We start from the raw sequence: 22,710 nt of genomic DNA, 5'->3' as shown, positions 1-22,710 counted from the left end.
AAACAGAGAGAAGACACAGAAGAAGGAAGAAGACACAGAAGCAGGGGAAGAAGACACAGAAGCAAGGGAGAAGCAGAGCGAAGAAATGGGGGGAGAAGACACAGAAGCAGAGCACAGAGTGAAAGGGAATCAGGGAGTCATCAGAGCCAAAAACAGGGCAAAGAAAGAACACAAAGCAAGTAAGAATCAGAGTCAGAGACAGAATCAGAAGTGAGAGAGAGTGAAAATCCAGAGACTGCAGCAGAAGGGCTCCGGAGAGAGAGAGATCAGAAGAAGAGAGTTCAGAAGAGACCAGAGGAGAGACGACAGAGACAGAGTCAGAGATAGACAGACAGAAGAGAGCACAGCGGCACACACAGAAGCAGAGCACAAGGAGGAGCCATCCCGACCCAGTCCTTACACGGCAGCTCAAGAGCACCGAATTCCAGCAGAGAGAGAGAGAGAGAGAGAGAGAGAGAGAGAGAGAGAGAGAGAGCCACCCCAAGAGCCCACAAACAACACATACATCACATCACCCCCTTCCCTCCATAGGCACGTTTGTATTTTTTACAAAAGGGACAAATTAAAGGGTTCATGTGTGAAATTTAATCAGAAAACAAATCGGTGTAGACAGAAGATAAAATATTAAAGTGCCAGACTAGAGAAATTGGAGCCTTCGGTGTTACCATTCAATATGGTAGACCGGCCTATGCAGCCTCATGAAATATGAGTGAGGCTGTGCAGCCAGTGAAACCTGCGAATCCAGCGATCTGATTCATTCTTCTATAGAAAAGAGATGCTTTTATAGCGATAGCAGTACAGTCACGGCTCTCCAGGACGGCTCTCTTCACACAGCGGAGAAAAGAAGCAATATCCAGGCCCCGTTTCACTGTCAAAGTTCCATTCTTCCTCCAACCTGAGGCTCTTGCTGAATGAAGTTTTAATCATATGCTCATATATACAACCTAGATTCTCAGCTGGGTTACTCAATGGGTCTATAAGCCTAAAACACCTCTCCCAATTTTATCATCCCAGCTACTCTGTAATCCCAATTACAGAGTAATTGCCCTGCATCTAAGTCCTCATCCTGGCTTCCATTCTGATCTCAGGAAGAGCATTTCCTTCAAGTGAAATAGCTGTTCTCGGACTTAGTTGAAAAAGTATATGTAATTCTTTAATGAGAATTTGTCGGGTGTGCTACAATTCTCACTAAATTATTACTGTGGTTCAGTTGTAGGATTGAATTCAGGGTAGATAAGAGAAATAATTATGGGGCTAGAGCGATAGCACAGCAAGTAGGGGGGTTGCCTTGCACTTGGCTGACCCGGGTTCGATTCCCAACATCCCATATAGTCCCCCAAGGACCGCCAGGAGAAATTCCTGAGTGCATGAGCCAGGAGTAACCCCTGTGCATCACTGGATGTGACCCAAAAAGAAAAAAAAAGACAAATAAACCCTATTTAATGGTCCAATTACATTTCTACATTTTTCAGAGATTTTATAAACAAACCTCAAAGTCCTCTATTGAAATGGTCATTCCTATTTTTATTCTAGTATTTTCCTTCGTGTACTTTTCAAATTTTTTCTCTTCTACTAAGTTTAAAGTTTACAAGAGAATTTTACCTCTGGATAAAGAGTTTATACATACACATCCATGTGCATTCCCACACTGACATTTGGGGAAGACTCGCTGAATGTCCACTAATGTTAATGTCCCTGAGAAAACAGCTCAGGGTCTCACAATCTGATACCATTGAAATATAATTGCATTTCCAGATTTTATATCTTAGTGCTATTTCTTCAGGGATGTGTTACTTTTCTTACGAGATAATAACTTGAAGAAAAAAGAATCACAAATTTAGCGCTCAAGTCATACTGTTTACTACACTACTACACTCATTTGTAAGAACTGGAAACTGATAAAAAAAAAACCTTAAGCCTAAATAACCCAAAATATTATTATTTCTTGAAGTAGTTCCATTAGCATCTGGTTATCTTTATTTACTTGTTCTCTCTCCTTTCCCTACCCACACTATTTTATATATTTAGCTATTTCTCCACAAACTTGCAAAATTATTTTGCTTCAACTATATCTCCTCTGGTGAATGTTTTATTACAAACATTTCCCAACCCACTAAAAAAAATCAATCTCATATTGTTGGTTGCATAATATTTTTTATGAAAAGTTGTTATCATTTGTTTAATTCTCCTATCTTGTAAGACAACCAGGGTTTATCAGTCTTATTATATAGACCGTTATAATTGTCAACTTGAGTTTAAATGTTCATCACACTCATCAGAGACTTGATCAGACAAGCTATTTGAACCATCTGTAAGGCAGATGGCCCAAAACACAGTTTCTTCATCTGTAAAATGTGGATGATAATAACTCTTCACCCCAACAGTGGCTTAGAGATTAAGGAGTTCCTATTTGGAAAGTTCTTAGGATAGGTTCAAGAACCTTGTGAGCACCAGGAAAGTTTTGATAATAAATTATCAGCTCTTATTCTTTACAGAGACCAATTAAGTGGTAACTTAGAGGATAAACTATAAAACATCATGTCATTCTTCTCTCCTTTAGTGGAGCTGTTGGTGATTCTAGAATGACCCTATCATGGATAATAGCTCTGATAACTAAACACAAAATACGCATATGGGGAGTCTCTCAGAAAGAAGTTGTCTTTCTAAAAATCAACAATGAAACAAATGAATGATTAGTATCTATAAGGAGATGAAATGTTATCCATCCGATCATTCTAGGGCAATTACTGTCTGTTCTCAAAGCAGTCTTTTTTCATTGAGTATTTTTGCAAGCTTCAATTATTTTTATTACACATATCTACAATTAATGTTATACATTTTTCTAACATATTTTTTCAGGTAAGCAGAAAAGAAAATTATTTAAAATCTAAATACATGAAAATAGAAATACTATTTGGTTACTGGCTTGTGTTCACAAAAGGAGAGGGGGGCAGCAAGGCTCTATTTCTCCCACCACCCGCGTTCAGTAGTCTCACACCACTTCCTCCCACCCCAGGGAGGCTGATGGAGATGGGCAGGTGATGGAAGGAACGAGTACTAGGCTGGTCGGTATTAGTTGCAGTTTATTCCAATCTCCGTTCCCTTTCTGCTTCTCCCTCTTCGCCCTTCTGCCTCTCTCTCTCCCAAGCCCCGCTCACTCTCACTTCTTTCGCCTTGTGCTCTGCTTCTGTGTCTCCCGCTTGCTTCTGTGTGTTCCTCGTGCTTCTTTGTGTTCTCTCCTACTTCTCCTACAGTCTTAGTTCATAAAGCTAATCACATAGGTCGAGAACATAAAGGTAAGTTGGAACATTAACAAATCAACAAAGAGAGGTAAGACCACTCCTCAAAGACAAAATCTCATCTAAGAAGATTACTGGGAGATCTGCTCAAGGGTGGGATCCAAACAAGAGTGTGTCGCTTTCTCCTTTCCTCAGCTAGTAATCCACTTACATAGTTGTAGAAAATCTACTTCAAATATTTCTATGTCATTCTGTATAAGCACAGTAAGGGATATAATCTTAAAGTTTGGTTCTTCCTGAGGACATCTCACTATACATTCCAGACCACAATCCTCAAGCTGGGTTAATCTTCCTAATCCCAGCAGGGTCCTAATCTTTGGATCATGACAGCATTTGCCCATGATCATGCCCTCAACTTATAGTTGAGTATTGTGGCGCTTTGGCCTGGCCCATTTCGATGCCAGGGTAGCTCACATCTTGCCCTTGGTCCATCCGTCCCTCATCAGGACCCTGCTTTTGGGGTGCTAGGAACTAAGGGCGACTGAGTTGAGAAAGCAGATGCCCAGGAGTAAATATTATTCGAAGTCAATCAACTCCCAAGTTACAAAGCATAATATTAACTGTCTTCCTGTGTCCATACAGAAAGAACATTGCTTTAAGGTAAACTATGCAAAAGAGAGAAAAGCAATATTTATCTTACTTTTTTTCTTTTTTGGGTCACACCTGATGATGCACAAGGATTACTCCTGGCTCTGCACTCAGGAGTTACTCCTGCCATTGCTCAGGGGACCATAATGGGATGCTGGGAATCGAACCCAGGTCAGTGGCACGTAAGGCAAACCCCCTACCCACTGTGCTATCTCTCCAGCCCAGCAATATTTATCTTAAAATAAAAGTTCAAAGTCCTTAGAAGAATCTGATCTTACAAGCTAACAGAATCTGATAGGGAAAAGGTGATTAACTAGTTGGGGAGGAGGGTACAGAGAAGAGTTTACAGATAAACAAAGAAATGGGAGTGATTCGGGAGCACTGTGATGGGTGTAAACAGGTAAACCTAAGTTCTCTGTGGCAAGGCTGAAAGGACAAACCCAATGTTCTCCTACAGGTGTCTATTCAGACCGTCTTTTCACCTGTAACCAATAAACATTATTTCCATTCAACACTAAAATTATTTTATAACTATCACTGTAATTCACCACGGTTCTTTCTCACATCAATAAACATTGTTTTGAGAAAATCCATTTTATGTGTTTATCACAATTGACTGAAATGTGTCCTCATTATTGTAAAGTTAGAAACTTATTGCTATTATAATATAGTCTGCAATAAGTATCTTGAGGTAGCTTTGCATGCTTGTCCAATTTTATCCCTTAGGATAAATTCCTCAAAACAGAATTACGGATTCAATCAGATGTATGCTTCAAGACTTTTGCCAAATTGTCATCTAGAGTATTAACTCCCACCACTGAGTATGTGAGTGTTCATATTTCTACATCTTTGTCAACACTGAAATGTCTCATATAATTTCCATTAATGTGAAAACTAGAATGTAGAAGTTCATAACTGTATCTCTATCTTTGAATTACTGCTGACATTTAAACTTTGATAAGCGTTTCTATTTTTAGAAAGTTATACCAAATAAAGAGACTGAGGATAAAGAGCTGGAACCAACAGTTACACTTGATGTAATAATTCTTCAAGTTATTTGGGATCCTCAAGGAGCTGATAAAAACTCTTGTATGGGACATATATTCTCACAAAATGTTGCACATAGCTTAAATCTCCTATACTCTATCTATGGGCTTTATAATGGCCACAGGGATATTCTTCTTAAACTACAGTCAAATGGGAAACCGCCATTCATAATTTTATTCTTACTTCAGAAGACCATGTCTGGTCAGTACACAGAACTTAAGTCATTCCACCAGCACCATCTCAAACTTGTGTTATTTAAACAAAGTCCAAAGGTAAGTGGAAAGGTAAGCAAACTGGAAAATTCCAGCTTGGTAACATCTGGCTGGGGTAAATGAGTCATTTTTCTTTAGGGTGTAAAAGGCTGTGAGGTCAAAGAAGGGGATCCAGGATACTGGCAAAGGAGCACTGAGGTTGAGTCATTAATCCTTAGAAAAGTCACAGAGAGCTCTAGGAGCTATTAGGCCTTCGCTGTTGTATAAAGTTCCTAGGGATGAGGCAGAAGAATGTGAGCAATGTCCTTGAACAACACTGCATAAAATAACCAGCCTCAGAGAAACGCATTAGGGGCTGATGACTAAGTCTCCTTACAGAGTTTTTATTTGACAATGGGTCTTATTATACACCTCTCCTAAACAGGACCAAAGAGCATTTAAAAATAATTCTCTTCTAAAAACGCATGATTTTCCACCCATTCATTGTGCCAAATGTCTTGTTCTCCTGAGACTAAAGATGTTCTGTGCCAGTAAACTATTTGAAGGTATCGTCGGTGGCTCCTGGAGAGACCGCAATGTTTGATAGATAGAGGGAGTAATCCACTGTGTTATTACAGAGGCTGTACTCGGAGGATAATCAATAGATCTGTGTCAACCTGAGAGCAGAGCAGGGGCATCCTGAGTGGATTTCTTCTCTACTTTGATTTGAGAGGATTGATTGGTATTCTCCATGTTCCTGCATTGGTCTGCATGACAGAGGAGTTACTACCATGCTAAACTTTGCAGGGGACACAAATCAAGAGTGGCTGGCAGTTTTGCATCGGGAGATTAAATGCCCTTGTGTATTTGTAGAGTGTTTTAAAAATGCGGAGACTTGAACATGAGAAGGATAAGTAAAGGTGAGAGGAATAGCGTGAACAGGCAGCCGAAGAAACACAGGGCAAAGACAACCCACATTTCTTAAAATATCAGTGCAAACAAAAGTTAGATCTGAGGAAATTTGGACTTTGGATCAGTGATTTTACTTCAAGTTTAAAAAGAAACAGTGGGTTCGAGCAATAGTTCAGCATACTCCTAAGCAAGCACCTCATATGGTCCCCGAGTCTGCCAGGAGCCGTCCCTGAACACAGCATGAGTTGAAAGCCCTGAGCACGACTGGGTGTGTCTCCCATCCCAGAATAAGAATCAATTGTTCATTAATTCAACCCTAAGAATTAAGCACCAACTCAGGGCCAGCTCTGTGATACTTAGATATATCCATAGATGCACCACAATCCTGTCTTTCAAACAGATGCTTCTGGATAATGGATTATATCTCCCTAATGACTAAAATCCAGAAAATTTCTTCTCAATTTTGGAGGAAGTTTAGAAGCATGATGCGAGAGGGACACAGAATAAGCAGCGCTGAAAGACTTTAACTGAGAACATGAAATTAAGGTAACCGGCTAATGAAAATTCTTTCAAAGGGGCCTAAACACTGCATCATGCTACAGATAAAAGCAATGCTAGGAACATCAAAATTCAAATAGAATTTGGATAGGTAATGTGGGAGCCACCCTTGTAAATCTGTGATGATTCTGTAATCCCTTTTGACTAGGGCCTTTGTTAAAAGAAAGGCACAGTTCCTGGTCTCTAATATCCCTTTCAGTTGATTCTGTCAATAAGAGCTGTAACTAGACGTTTTCAGATTCTCAAATTGAAATGAGTCCATAACCTATACAAAAGAAAACATTCTGTAGGCTTGTTAGACTCTTAGACTTCTCTTATCTTATTTAATTATAGTTCATCTCGGGCATTGGTTACATTGTCCTATGATCTAATTAGTATTTGTGAAAGGGAACCCTAAACTGAAATATCATAATATCGTATTTGTGACTATTTCTCATTTTATAGCACAGTTCATTTCTATAGATATTTCTGTAGCTATTTTTTCCTATTTTTTAAACAACATATATTTATTAAGTATTTAGAAAATGATTTGAGAAAATTTGGAACAGTCAGGTAAGCAGGGAAATAAAATAAAAATTTTTCCTAGATCTTATTACTTGAAGATAACGACTGATAACACTTTGACTTTATCAGGCCCATGATTTCAACATTATGCTTTACTTCTGTGATACACACTTTTCTACATAGAACATTCCCCTGGGCTAGTCATAATTGGACAATTATACTGTAACTTGCAAAACATAGCTCTTGGTTTATTTGCAGTTCCCAAAGTAACTGCATCTACCTGTCCAATGTGTACAGTGATGCGGACTGTGTGTGAATATCTAACCCAGTGGTTCTGGTCCAGCATAGCACCTCCTAGTTCAAATCTAGCCCATCTCTTACCATGAGTAAGAGTGCTTATATTTGAGTCTGTTCCACTATTGCTAGAATAACTCATAAAATTCCCTACCACATGAACTTGCTGTGAGAATTAAATGAATATTCATAAAACATGCCTGGTACAAAGTCTCACCCACAAGAGACTAAGGATGGGTTGTCACTTGCTTTATATTGTTGTTAGTGTTACTATGGTTAGCATTATCGCTAGTATGATTAGTATTAATTAATACTAATATAATATTATTATTATACTTCAGGTGAGAAGTATAATAAGTCAATAAGTCTGTATAGCACCATTTTTCAAAAGGTAATATGACCAAACCTTAGTGATTATATTAATACTGTTCCAAAATACAATTTTTAAATATCAGTCTATATCCTGTCACTTATTACAAGATCCTATATAAATTAGTATTTTTTTACAACTTTCTACAACTTTTAATTTGGTTTTTACAACTTTTCCATTCATTTTTTTAATCAGCAGTATACATTTTTTAAATAGTCTCATCAATGGCTCTTCTCACTCACTTCCCTTCTGTACCAGCAAATTTTAAAATCCTGTAACCCTTCCTCCAAATTATCTTTTCTTGTTACTTTGCTCTCTTTACTGGCCTCCTTTTTCTCTGGCTAATTTTGTTGCAAAAATGATACCCCGGAACTCTCTCTATTCCTTTCTAAGCTACCACCACCCTGCTATCTTAGTAACTACTCATGCTGAGCTCCACTAAATGTGTAGACTGTCTAGGTACTGTTTCCTGGCATTCTGGTCCCTCTGTTTCTGCAGGAAAACCTGATGGCTACTCTGCTCTGCGGTGCCCACCTGCCTGTGTTTGATTATAGGAGCCCTTGGGAATCCTCTCTCTTCTGTTTTCCAAGATAACGCTCAATGTTATTTTTTTCCCCATGAAACCTTCCCATTCCCTCTCCAAAAAAACACCTCTTTCCTCCAAATTCTCATATTATCTCATTTGGGGGAGTAGTAGGCAGAATAATGACCTCCCAACGAAGATATCCACAGTCTAATCCCCAGAGCTGTGAATATGTTATGGTGTATAACAAGGGGGAAGAAAGATTTCAGATGAATCAGTATCACTAATCAGCTAACCTTAAAATGAGATTAGTTTGGATTACCTACTGGTGCCCCTGTAATCACAAAACCACTTAAATGTGGAAGAGTGGAGGAAGAGAAAACAGAGTCAAAGCAGGCAATGCAAGAATAACTGGATCAGTCTTTGCTAGCTTTGAAATTAGAAGACAGTCACCAGTGATGAATGCACGCAGTGTCTGGGATTTGGAAAGAACAAGTAAAACTGCCTTTTCCTTGAGTCTCTAGAAAGATACACAGCTTTGCTGACACTTTTCAGTCCAATGAGAACCATTTGAGACCTCTGGATTCCAGAAATATGAGGAAATCTAATTTGTGTTGTTTGAAGCTAGGAAGTGTACAATAGCTTTCTAGAGTTGAAGTAAGAAACGCAGAGAGGAAGCATCATCATGGGGTCTAAAGAGTATAGTGGTTGTGGAGCTAAAGGGATAGTACAGCCAGTAGGGCGTTTGCCTTGCATATGGCTGACTGGATTCAATTCCCAGCATCCCATATGGCCCCTCGAGCACCACCGGGAGTCACTCCTGATTGCAGAGCCAAGATTAAGCCCTGAGCATCACTGGGTATAACCCAAAAAGCCAAAAAAAAAAAAAAGCATACTATACATACACCTAAATTTATATATCCAGACTGCTACTAATTGTCATATAGTGCTGGATATTTAATTTGATTAATTTCTTTGTACTTAAATTTTCTTCTTTTTTTTTTGACAGCCTTAAAAAATGGCTTTTATTTATTTATTTTTAATTTATTTATTTTTAATTAGTGAATCACCGTGAGGGTACAGTTACAGATTTATACATTTTTGTGCTCATGTTTCCCTCATACAAAGTTCGAGAACCCATCCCTTCACCAGTGCCCATTCTCTACCACCAGTAAACCCAGCATCCCTCCTACCCTCCCCAATCGCATCTCCCCCCCCCCCCCACCCCGCCACTGTGGCAGGGTATTCCCTTTTGTTCTCTCTCTCTAATTAGGTGTTGTGATTTGCAATAAAGGTGTTGAGTGGCCACTGTGTTCAGTCTCTAGTCTACATTCAGCCCACATCACCCTTCCCCTGCATCGCCTCCGGACCGCATTATACTTGGTGATCCCTTCTCTGCACACATCCAAAAGAGCAAAAGCAAACGCTGTTGGAGAGGATGTGGGGAGAAAGGGACCCTTCTACACTGCTGGTGGGAATGCTGACTGGTTCAGCCCTTTTGGAAAACAATATGGACGATTCTCAAAAAATTAGAAATTGAGCTCCCATTTGACCCAGCAATACCACTGCTGGGAATATATTCCAGAGAAGTAAAAAAGTATAGTCAAAATGACATCTGCACTTATATGTTCATCGCAGCACTGTTTACAATAGCCAGAATCTGGAAAAAAAACCAAGTGTACTTAAATTTTCATATTGATAAAATGGGGCAGAGACACTCACAACATAATTTTTGTAAGAACAAAACTAAACTTTGAATATGTTTAATGCTCAAGTGAATGTGTCTGACACAAAAATAGATTACTGACTCTTTGGCATTTTTGCCTTTATTTTTCCACTATGGCCTTTAACACATTTATTCTTTAGCTATTACTATGTACACACCTGCTTTATCTTTGTCAGTATATCGAGGATAGTGTGTTTTAGTTATTTTTTTATAAGCCAGGTAGAGGAAAGAAGAAAAGAAATTTGGATAATTTATCCATTTTATCTACTTGTGATTCTACAATATTCTGACAATCTTTATGTAAAAGAAAAAAACTGTTTCATAAAAATTCTTCTCAGAAAAATAAAAGCAAATATGTCTTGCTGTGTTGTATAATTAAATTTTAGCTTTTATAAATGTTCTTCATCAATCAATGATACATTTTTCAAATTGTGAATAGCTTATTATGATCAAAACAAATAGCAAAAATAGGTCGCAAATTGATACAAATAATTTTCTCTCTAAGGTGTTGATTGAACAAAATGGCATCTTATTGAGATCCAATTAAGAACAACTCACCAGGAAACCATAAATGACCCAATGCATCTTGCGGATTACAAAAATAGCTCATGGAGTGAAAAAAAAAACTGTCTGTTGTTGTTGTTGTTGTTGTTGCTTTCATGTTTGTTCAAAGTTTTGACTTAAAAAAAATTATCTTAGAAATCAGTTGTTAACATCAAGTGTTCACATCACGATAAAGGACAAAGGAAAAGGAAGATGAAAACAAGGATGGAGACCGACACTTCATTTGTTCTATTCTCCAGACTCAACTGAGTGCTTTCACATGCATCTCATTTAATTAAGGAAATCTGACCTTCCCATTTGAGGACTGGGCTGTGACTCTCTTCAGAACACGCTGACAACTGGTCTCACAATATTGGACTCGAGACGTAAGCCATGAGCTAAGGGAATTTAGTTCTTGCTGAATTAATGAAATATTTTCAGTCTACTAGGATTTGTATTTTAATCATGTATTGTCCAATGAATAAAATTCAATTTCCTGAGGTATTAGCTTCCAGTTAAATTTGGAAGCATGCAAGTACGCATGTTTTACACACACACACAGACACACACACACACACACACACACATACATGCTCCCCTTTAGAAATTGTGGGGAAGGATTATTTTTGCTTAGTTCGGGGACCACATCTGGAAGCCTGGTTATTTATCAGGGGTCACACCTGGCAAGACTCAGGATACGATATGTAGTACCAGGGATGGAACCCAGCTTGGCCGTGTGCGAGGCCAACACCTTATCTGCTGTGTTGTGTTGTTGGTCCCAAGTTCCCAAAAGCACAGGTTAACCAGTACTGATTAATACTGATATGGTGTTTTTTTAAAGAATAGGCAGGGCTCTTTCCCACAACTGATTTCTATATGCCAACTCAATTTCTGTCACACGATCACCAGGCATCCAGTGGGCATGGAGCAGAAAGTAAAGTCATGCACAGAAAATTCCACAGACATTCCTCTTCTTGTCACCTTCTCACGTTATGCAAAATTACCTCCCTTTGACTACAGATATATTTAGAGGATTCTGTGGGTACTTGGAACAAATAAATTCTTGTTCTGATAAAACTACATTCAATCACAAATCAGATGAACAGACAGCCAGTCTGCCAAATCTTGTCATTCTGTGCTTTGCTATTGATTTTGTTATTGTTAAGCATTGGGAAAACCAAAAAATGAACTTCTAAAACATAATATAATGAAAGTGGACCATTAAGATTCTCATATCTTATAACTCACTTCTTAAAGAGTCTTATAGATGCCGCAGTGCAAAAATAAGCAAATGTAATGTAAAAATACAAATCATTTCCTCAGAAGTTGATGGAAATGCCACAGTGCCATCTCTAACATTTATTTATTTGACTCCAATTCTTTGTTTTAGTTACTAATGGAATTTGGCATCTTATTCTGTACTCCAATTAAGCCAAATAATAGTCACTATGATTGTCTTTATAGATTAATGCACAAAGACTGGGATAGATAAGAAACATGGTCAGATAACCATCTAGTGGGTCAGGAGTAGAGAATGGAACCTAGTTCTTCTCTTTTGTCTCCCATCATTCCTCCATGCTCTCTCGAGCCTCCTCCTCACCTTACACATCCCTGTAATACATTCAACACAAATCCAAACTCCTTGCCACCATTTCAATAATTCCCAACTCTACTTTTTTCAACTTTAATTTCATCACTATGATTTACAGGATGTAATTTCAAAAATTCAACGTTCCAGCACCACACCTACCACCAGAGTGTCAACCTCTCTCCACCAATATCTCAAGCTTTCTCCCCACCATCCCACCACCCAGCCCTTCTGGTAAACTCTATTCTTTAAGAAAACTCTCTGGGTCTAATAATTGGCATTTCTTATGTTTCTTTATAAGCCATATGTGAAAAAAAATCTGTACTTGTCCCTCTCCCTCAGACTGACTTTTCTTAGTATGGCATCCTCCAGTTCCATCGATGTGGCAAGAAACTGCATGATTCTATGTCCTTTAAATTTAATTGCTATAATTTAGGTGACATGCTTACAATAATGTTACTGGATAAAGTTATATTGCCTCACCATTACCAAAGAACTAAAGACCCTCCACCTATATCCTCCTGTTCATTCCAGTCCCCCTCATCATTCACTCTGGTCCACTAGACCTTTCATTAGTATTCTGTTAGGTAACACAGAGACAAGTGTTCGTTATCATTTGGTGCTGCATCTCCCCCACTTTTTGTTTGTTTGTTTCTCTGTATACCACAAATAAATGGGATTACTTAGCAATTGACCTTCTCTCTCTGGCTTATTTTATTAGTATGATGCCATCCAGTTCCATCCAACTTACAGCAAACTGCATGATTTTATCTTTGTTCTATTTTCATTTTTATTGAGAAGTCATGATTTATAATACTACTAATAACAGTGCTTCAATGTACAATGTTCCATCACTATATCCATCTCCAGAGTTCCTACTTCCCTCCACCAATTTCATCTTTTCTTATGGCTGCATAACATTCTATTGTGTATATATACCATGAATTCTTTTTTAAAATTAAACAAAATTATTTTAATTTTTTAATCTCATGTGAAATCAAGAATATGTTACATATATCATGTTTGGTTTTTTAATTTTTTTATTGGATCACCATGAGATACAGTTACAAAGCTTTCATGTTTGAGTACAATGATTGAACATCCATCCCTACACCAGTGCGCATTCTCCACCACCAATATCCCAGTAAAACCCCCCTTGCCAACCCTCCCACTGCCTCCATGGCAGACAATTTTACCCATACTCTCTCTCTACTTTTTGGCATTATGGTTTGCAGTATAGATACTGAGAGGCTATCATGTTTGGTCCTTTATCTGCTTTCAGCACACATCTCCCATCCCAAACAATCTCTCCAACCATCATTGTCTTAGTGATCCCTTCTCTATCCCAGCTGCCTTCGCCCCCAGCTCATGAGACAGGTCTCCAACAATGGAGCAATATTCCTGACCTTTGTACCATGAATTCTTGACACCTTCATCTGTCATTGGATATTTGGGTAGTTTCATATTCTGGCTCTTGTAGCAAGCACTCCAATGAACATAGGTGTGTATATGCATATATACATACATATATGCATATATATCTTTGAGTGGATGCTTTATCAACATCATATCAAAAATACCTGATACCACAATCAAGTGGGAGTCATTCTAAGGATTCAAGGTTGGTTCAATATATGCAAATGAATAAATGTAATACACCATATTTATAAAAGGAAAGATAAAAATAATATAACATTTGATTGATACAGAGAACTTTTCACATTTAAATTCAATTCATAATAAAAAAGTCAACAAGTATGGATAGAATTAATGATGTTCTTCAAGATAGTAAGAGCATTTTACAACAAACCAACTTCACACTCAACAAAATAAACTCAAAGACTTCCTTCTGAGAAAAGGCTTCCTTCTGAGAAGGCAAAAATTTCCACTTTTCTCATCATTATTTAATATAGTCCTGAAATTCTACAGGAAGCAATTAAATTTTTTAAAAAGCATCCAAACTGGAAAATAAATTAAATTATCACTATATAAAGATGACATGATAATAGACATAGAAAAACCCTAAAAACATCCATCCTGGGAAAGCTGTGAGCTACCCTGGAATCGAAATGGGCCAGGCCAAAATGCCACAATACTCAACTATAAGTTGAGAGCATGGTCATAGACAAATGCTGTCATGATCCAAAAGTAAAGACTAGGACCCTGCTGGGGTTAGGAAGACTAACCTGACCTGAGGACTGCGGTCTGGAATATATAGTGAAATGTCCTCTGGAAGAACCAAAGTTTAAGTTTGATATATCTCTTACTGTGCTCATACAGAATGACATTGCTAGAAGTATTAGAAGTAGATTTACTACAACTATTTAAGTGGATTACTAGCTGAGGAAGGAAGAAAGCGACACACCCTTGTTTGGATTCTACCCTTGAGTGGGTCTCCTAGTAATCTGTAGAAATCTCCTTGGATGAGATTTCGTTAATCTCCTGGAGAAGTGGTCTTACCCCTCTTTGTTGATTTGTTAATGTTCAACCCACCTTTGTGTCACCACCCTATGTGATTGCTCTATAAACTGAGGCTGTAGGAGAAGCAGAGGACAGAGGCAAGACAGAGGCAAGGAGAAGACACAGAAGAGAGAAGACACAGAAGTGGAGAGAAGACACAGAAGCAAGGGAGAAGACACAAAAGTGAGAGGGCTCCGGAGAGAGAGATCGGAAGAAAAGAGATCTGAAGAGACCAGAGGAGAGACTACAGAGACAGAGTCAGAGATAGAGAGACAGATAGAAGAGAGCACAGCAGCACACACAGAAGCAGAGCCCAAGGAAGAGCCATCCCAACCCGATCCATACACAGCTTCTCAAGAGCACCGAATGTGAGCAGGGAGAGAGAGAGAGAGAGAGAGAGAGAGAGAGAGAGAGAAGAGAGAGAGAGAGAGAGGGAGAGAGAGAGGGAGAGGGAGAGGGAGAGAAAGAGAGAGCCACCCCAAGAGCCCGTGAACAACACGCATCACATCAGCACCCCATTTCATGCGCTAGCTTGTAATTTCTTACAGGACTTGACTTAACAAACAATATGAAGTCCATGTGCATTAAAAATTATAAAATATTACAGAAAGAAATATAAGACAAAGGAAATGTGAAAATATTCTATGTTTATAAATTGGAAGAATTAACATTGTCAAAATGTTGTCATCCTACTACCCAAAGTCTTGCAATCCTCAGCAAAATTCCAATGACATTCCTTCAAGTACTTAGAATCCATTCTACTACAATTTTTATGTAATTATAAAACTCTCCAAATAATCAAGGCCCTTTTGATCAAAAGGGATCAAAAATGATGTTGAGTGTCAGAGCAATATACTACAGCAAGTGGGGAACCTTTCTTGCATGCAACTGACCCAGGTGCAGTCCCCCATATCCCATGTGACCCCTCAATTCTTCCAGGATGATTCCTGAAAGAAGGTCCAGAATTAACCCTGAGTACCACTACCAGGTGTGACCCCAAGCCTCTCATTGCACCTCATTCCAAATAATATGTTGGTAAATATTGCATTTCTGGCTTTAAATTATATTGTGAAAATATATTAATAGAAATAGTGTGATGTTTGAATAAAGACAGAGTCTCAGGTAAATGGGACAAATCAGAGTCGAGAGATAAACCCTTACATTTATGGATAGTAAATGTGTGACAAAAGAGCTGGGTGCAAGAAGTGGATCAAGGAGTCTCTTCCACGAAACCCATATTTAAAAAGAAAATTAAATTTTATCTGTAACTCACCCCACACACAGAAACTAAGTCAAAGTGGCCTAAACACCTCAAGATGAGACCAGAATTTGCAAAATGCGTTAGAGAGCACAGGGAGAGCTCTCCAGGACATAAACCTCAGAGCTGTTTTCAATGTTTTCATTGGAAAACAAAACAAAAAATAAACAAATGCGTTTACATAAAACTCATAAGTTTGGGAGCCAGAGAGAGGGAGCAAGCAAGTTAATAATAGCTGCTTTGCTTGAGACTCAGCTGGGCTTGATTGCGGGCACTGCATGAGCCTCTGTCTGAGTGACTTCTGAGCATGGAGCTATGTAAGCTCTAAGCACAGTGTGGCCCAAAACAGAAGCAAACGATTTTGCATGGCAAAAGAAACCCTTGAAAAAAAAAACTAAGACATCCTACCAAATGGAAGAAAATATTTTTGCCCAAACTGTCAAAGAAAGGCTGATACACAAAATATTAAAAAAAACACTCCTAGCAAAAGAGTAACAACAAAAATCTAGTAACCTCATCAAAAAAAAAATGGGGAGAGGATGTGAACAGACACTTCCACAAAGAGGGCATATGCATGGTCAGTAGGCATATGAAGAAAGTTTTATCATCCCATGTCATCAGGGAAATGGAAATCAAAACAACAAAAAAATTTCATTTCATACCGACTAGAGTGGGCTATAGCAAAAAAAAAAATGAAAACCACCAGTGTTGGCAGGATATAGTGCAAAAGGAACCCTCATAACAATGGGAGTGCTGTCTAGTTCAATCTCTGTGGAAAACAGTAGAGAAATTTCTCCAAAAGGTAAAAATAGAGCTTCTTGGCACCCAAGACTTCTTGGCACCTAAACACCAAACACCAAATAATAATAATAATTCTAAAAGACATAACACACACCTATATTCATAGCAATGATTAGTATGATGGTCAAGATATGAAAACAATCACTATGCTTTAAATGTTAGTTTTCTCTGTAGATAAAACATGCTGATTGCATGATTAAACCCCTACCTGCCTTTCTTAGAGCTTATTTTCAAAGAATAAGATAAAGTTTTTTTCAAAAACATTCTTTGTATGATTAAAAAATGTAGGTAGAGCCTGCAACATGAAAGTTATTAATTTGCCACATTCTTATACAGAGCCATATGTTGTGGTTGTCTTTTCTTGTTCAAAAAATTCCAAAAAAAGAAATACACCTCATTAGAATAAAGGAGAAACACACTAGTAGGAAAGATTACTAAGTTCACAAGTAATTTAACACTAAATAAAGTGTTTTCCATTAAGTAGAGAAATACTAAATATGTTTCTATACAGGGGAGTATGATATCATGCTGGTTAAGGTCACCTTGAGCTTTGGGATATCTGACATCAGCATTTATTAGTGTGAGAGTTGGGTAAGTCTCACAAAATCTTAGTTCCTTATCCCTAAGATCTTCACTGACACTGTCACTGCCATCCCGTTGCTCATTGATTTGCTAGAGCGGGCACCAGTAATGTCTCCATTGTGAGACTCGTTGTTACTGGTTTTGGCACATCGAATAGGCCACAGGTAGCTTGCCAGGCTCTACCATGTGGGCGAGATACTCTCAGTACCTTGCCGGGCTGACCGAGAGGGGCGGAGGAATCAACGCTGGTCGGCCGTGTGCAAGGCGAACGCCCTAACTGCTGTGCTGTTGCTCCAGCCCACCCTAAGATCTTAATCTACAAATAATAATAGTAAATAGTTAATAGTAAAAACAAATATTCAGATAGTTATTTGAGGGATAAATGAAATATCATTCATAGAAGTTTAGTACAATGGGGACCTGAGAGATAGTATGTATAGCAGGTAAAGTGTTTGCCTTGCATGTGGCTGACCAAGGCTTGATCCCTGACACCCCATGTGATCTACCAAGGCCATAAGAGTGATCCTTTAGTGCAAAGAGGGCTAAGTACTGAGCACTGTCAGGTGTGGCCCAAAATCAAAAACAATCAAAGCATTTAGCACAATGGAGAAATTTAAAATATTATTTTATGAACTTTTTCTCTGGAATATAAATAAAAATATTAAACAAGGAATATTATCAACTGTATTACTTCAGGAGATATGTTAGTTTTCTTTGTCTCCATCAAACCCTTCTCAAAGTTTCCTAGCATGTTATTTGCAGGCAAAAATTCTCAATGTCAATGGAAATTATGATTAATATTTTAATATTAATTAAAATTAATGCTGCATTTACAAAAAATATGAAGGGTGGTTAGAAAAAAACATTGCAACAATTACATTTTTTTCAAGGATTAGCATTAATCATCTTTATAGAAGGTGAAAACTAGAAACACATTGGGAGCTTTTACATGGATAAAGAAAAAATGGGAGTTCTATAAAAGTTCTGTTTTTGCATTTATAGTATATGAGAAAATTAAACTTGAGCTTTTTATGCTCCAAGACAGAAAATTCCTTGATGACTGGAAATTTAAAAGCAAGGACTGGGGTTCTTTTTATTAAGTCCCAATTGCATACTGGCCTCTGTGACACACGGTATCACACTTAGTTCTCTCAATTGTGTTACCATTGCTTCAGAACCACAAGAAATAAAAGAGAAATTGGAACCTGGCAGTACCCGGCTTTACTACATATACGTCAGTACCTGTGAGCAGGCGTCTAGGGATAATGACAAATGCTGTAGCACGAACCAGGGCTTAGAGGATCATGATTTCTAGGTTCCAATTCAGTACTTTTCCACCCTCAAAAATAACATTCTCTTACGGCTCAAACAACTTATTTACAAAGGCAGAGGGTGTGTAAGCCATGTATACCGGGCTCCGATGTTTCACCAGAGTCCTAAAAAAAGAAACACACATACAGTCAAGAGACTGTAGTCCAAGAATGGTTTTCTACCTTCCCTATGGGAATTCAGAGGAAGTTTCTTTAAAAAACTAATAATATTTTCTCAAAATCCAAGGAAACTTGACCTGTCATCTGATAGGGATTGAAGGTGAGCTACCAAGCACCACATATGCTAGACATTTTAATTCTCTGTTGGATTGGGTTTTAGGTTAATGACTGGGCTCTTTGCTTCAGTCCTGCTTCTTCCAATGTGGTCGATTGCCAACCACCACAGAGCAAATACTTCGATGATGCCACAGACCAATATAACTGCTCTGTTTAGTGGAATTGCTAAAGACTTGCTAAAGGGAACACAGTCTGGAGGAAAATCACATACAAAAGAAAAAAAAAAACATCAAGAGAAGGCAGAGAACATAACTTGAATCAAAAGCACATTGCATCTGCACAAAGGCATTCCGTTAACCTTAATTCCCTCTACTATTGTTCCTTTTTAAGTTTCTCTAGAGTCAGTCTGCGTTGTCTTTCTTGAGTCTTTACCTAATAATTCCATATCCAAAATATTCTAGATGGTGAAGAATGCATTCTGACATGACCACTTCAGGAGTGAATCACATAAACTAAGTCTTTTTGGATCCAACCACAGAAATTCTATGAAGCCCAGAAAAAAAATGTTCCTAAAATATATTTAAATACAGCAGAATTTTATCATAAAAGTTCTAAGGGAGAGGAATAGAGGGAGGCCTAGACAAGGGAAAAAAGGATAGAATAACAAGGTAAGTTATTAAATATTTAAATACTAGAATAATTGTGTATTCAAATCTCAACTCAATAATCAACCATGCATTCTTTGGTCATTCAACATGTATTTATCAAACAATTGAGTGAACAAATGAAAAGTTGTATGTTATGATTTGCAATAATAGTAGTAATAATGATAACAAGCAACATGTTCTTCATGCATCATTATCCAGGCACTATTCCAAAATACTTTACATGACTTAATATATTCAATATCAGTATAATGCTAGGAGACATGTACTGTTCATATTAATTTTAGAAGTAAGAAAACTGATATGTTTTCTATCCTCTTGACCTCATGAAGGTATGTTTTGTGGCCCAGCATGTGGTCTATCTTGGAGAAAGTCCCATTTGCTATAGAGAAGAATGTGTATTTGGCTTTAGGGGGATACAAAATCTAGATAAATTTGCAACCCCCATTTCTTCCATTATTTCAATATTTCTTTGATAAGTTTTAGTCTAATTGATTTGTCAAGAGGTGATAATGTGGTATTGAAGTCTCCAACTATTATGGTGTTTCTATCAATGTCTTACTTCAAATCTATTAACAGATTTTTAAAAGTATTTTATTGGTTCATCACTTAGTTCATGTATATTTAGAATTGTGAGTTCTTCTGGTGTACACATCTCTTGATCATTAAGAAGTGGCCCTTTCTGTCTCATAACATTTTTGAGCCTGAATTCTGTTATAGGATATAACAATGGCCACCCAAATCCTTTCAAGGGGCCATTTGCTTGAAATATTATCTTCCAACATTTAATTTTCAGTCTGTGTTCACCCTTGCTATTCAAATGTGTTTCTTGTAGACACAGAAGGTTAGATTCAATTTCCTAATCCAACCTGCGACTCTCTATCTTTTAACTGGTATATTTAGGCCATTGATATTGAGTGAGATTAATACCACGGAGTTTTGTGCTATCTTTCAGTAGAAGTTTGACTTGTTCATGAGATTTGTCTTGTCCTAAAAAAGCCTCTTCAGTACTTCTTGCAAAGTTGATCCTAAGCCTATAAAATTATTGGGCTGTTGTTTATCTATGAAGCTCTCTACACTGTTCCTTCAAATGTGAATGAAAGTCTGACTAGGTTAAGCATTATTGTGAGGCTTCTGTTTTGTTAATAATTAATAATATATTAACATATCAATACATGCAGAAGAAAAATTTTACAAGATCCAGTACCCATTCAAGATAAAAACTCAATATAACATGAATTGAAGTAACTTTTCTCAGTGTAGTCAAGGCATCTAATCAATTACTGAGAAGTCATCTTAACAAAAGAGGCAAAAGACTTACACAAAGAAAACTACAAAACACTTCTAAAGAAATAAAAGAGGACATGTACACAAGGAAACAGAAACACATCCCCTGCTCCTGGTTTGAGAAGATTAACATCATCAAAATGGCAATACTCCCCAAAGCATTATACAAATTCAATGCAGTCCCTATAAGGATACCCATGATATTTTTCAAGAAAACTAAATCAAATACTAATGAAATGCATGTGGAAAATAACCCACCCACCCCCATCTGAATAACCAAAGCAGTTCTCAGTCAAAAGAAGATGTGAGATATCGCTTTCCCTAACTTCAAACTGTACTACAAAGTGGTAGTAATTAAAACACCATGGGACTGGAATAAGGAAAACCTCTCAGATCAGCTGAGTGGAATTGAAATCCTGAGATAAATCCTCAGGTGTATCAGTTAGTCCTATATAAAGGAGCAAAAAATATAAAGAACAAGGAAGCTTCTTTCAAAAGTAGTGTAGGGAAATCGTTACCACATACAAAAAGAAAATGAACTCAGACCTCTTTCTAACACCATGCATAAAAGTCAAATCAAAATGGATTAAAAAACCGAATCTATAAGTTACACTGAGAAAAACATAAGCAGAACTTTCCAGGACAGGTAAGCTAGAGGCATCTTTAAGAATGCAATGCCATTGGCCAAGCAAGTGCAAGCAAAGATAAACAAATGGGACTGCATTAAATTAAGGCACTTTCATACCCCAAAGGAAATGATAATCAAAATAAAAAGAATATAAAGATGCCTTTGAATTAGGAGAAATTGTTTCCCCACCATTCACTCAACAAAGGGTTACTATTCAGTATGTATACATAAAGCACTGCTAAAACTTTACAAGAAAAAAAAATATTCAACACCATAAAAAATGGGGAGAAGATGTGAAGAAAAATGTCCTCAAAGAAGAAATACAAATGTCCAAAAGTCATATGAAAAATGTTCTCCCTTACTAAAAATAAGAGAAATTCAAATCAGAACAACAATGAGATGTGACTTCACACAACAGAGCTATGCACACATTTAAAGCAACAATAACAACAACAACTAGTGTTGGCATTGATGTGGGGAAAATGGGAAGTTCATTCACCACTGATGGGAATGCTAAATGGTCAAACCTTTTGGAAAACATTCTGGACATTTCTCAAAACAGAGGAACTGAGCTTTCATACAACCCAGCAATTCACCCCTTGAAATATATATCCCAAGAGTCCAAAAGTACAATGCATCGAAGATGTTATGCTCCTATGTTCATTGAAACACTATTCACAATAATCAAAAATTAAAAACAACCCAAGTGCCCAAAAACAGATCAGTGTCTAAAGAAACTATAGTACATATAGACAATGGAGTACTACTTGGCCATAAAAAAGATGAACTCATGCAATCTGCTGCTATGTGGATGGATCTGTAGAGTGTCATGCTGAGTGAAGCTGATCAGAGGGAGAGGGAGGGACAGACACAGATTGATCTCTCTCATATAAAGAAACATGGAATAACAAATGCCCAAAGGCCTTATAGACAAAAAGTTTGAGAAGTGGACTTCAGTAGGAAGCTGGCCACCGTGATAGGGATGGGGGGATAGGTCGGGAAAGGAAACACTAAGATAATAGCAGAGGGAAAATGTTATTTCATAGAGGCAGGCTGAGGGTGAGAGGGGAAATGGGGACATGGGTTGGAGGGAAGTGCAAACTGGTAAAGGGGCTGCTGTTGCAATGCTGTAAGTCTGAAACATAGTCATAAATAAATTTGTGACATTGTAATTCATGGTGATTTAAAAAATATAAAAGAACACTGAGGCACATAATTTTAACTATCTTGATGTCCAAGACCACATAAATTCTAAGCAGTAGAGTTATGACTAAATCCAGGCAATTAAGTTCCAGAGTCCACTTTATTTTCTGAAAACCTCTCTATTTGACTACATCAC

The sequence above is a fragment of the Sorex araneus genome, chromosome X (assembly GCF_027595985.1).
Source record: "Sorex araneus isolate mSorAra2 chromosome X, mSorAra2.pri, whole genome shotgun sequence".
NCBI classification, from domain to species: domain Eukaryota; kingdom Metazoa; phylum Chordata; class Mammalia; order Eulipotyphla; family Soricidae; genus Sorex; species Sorex araneus.
Note: the sequence above shows the minus strand (reverse complement) of the source record.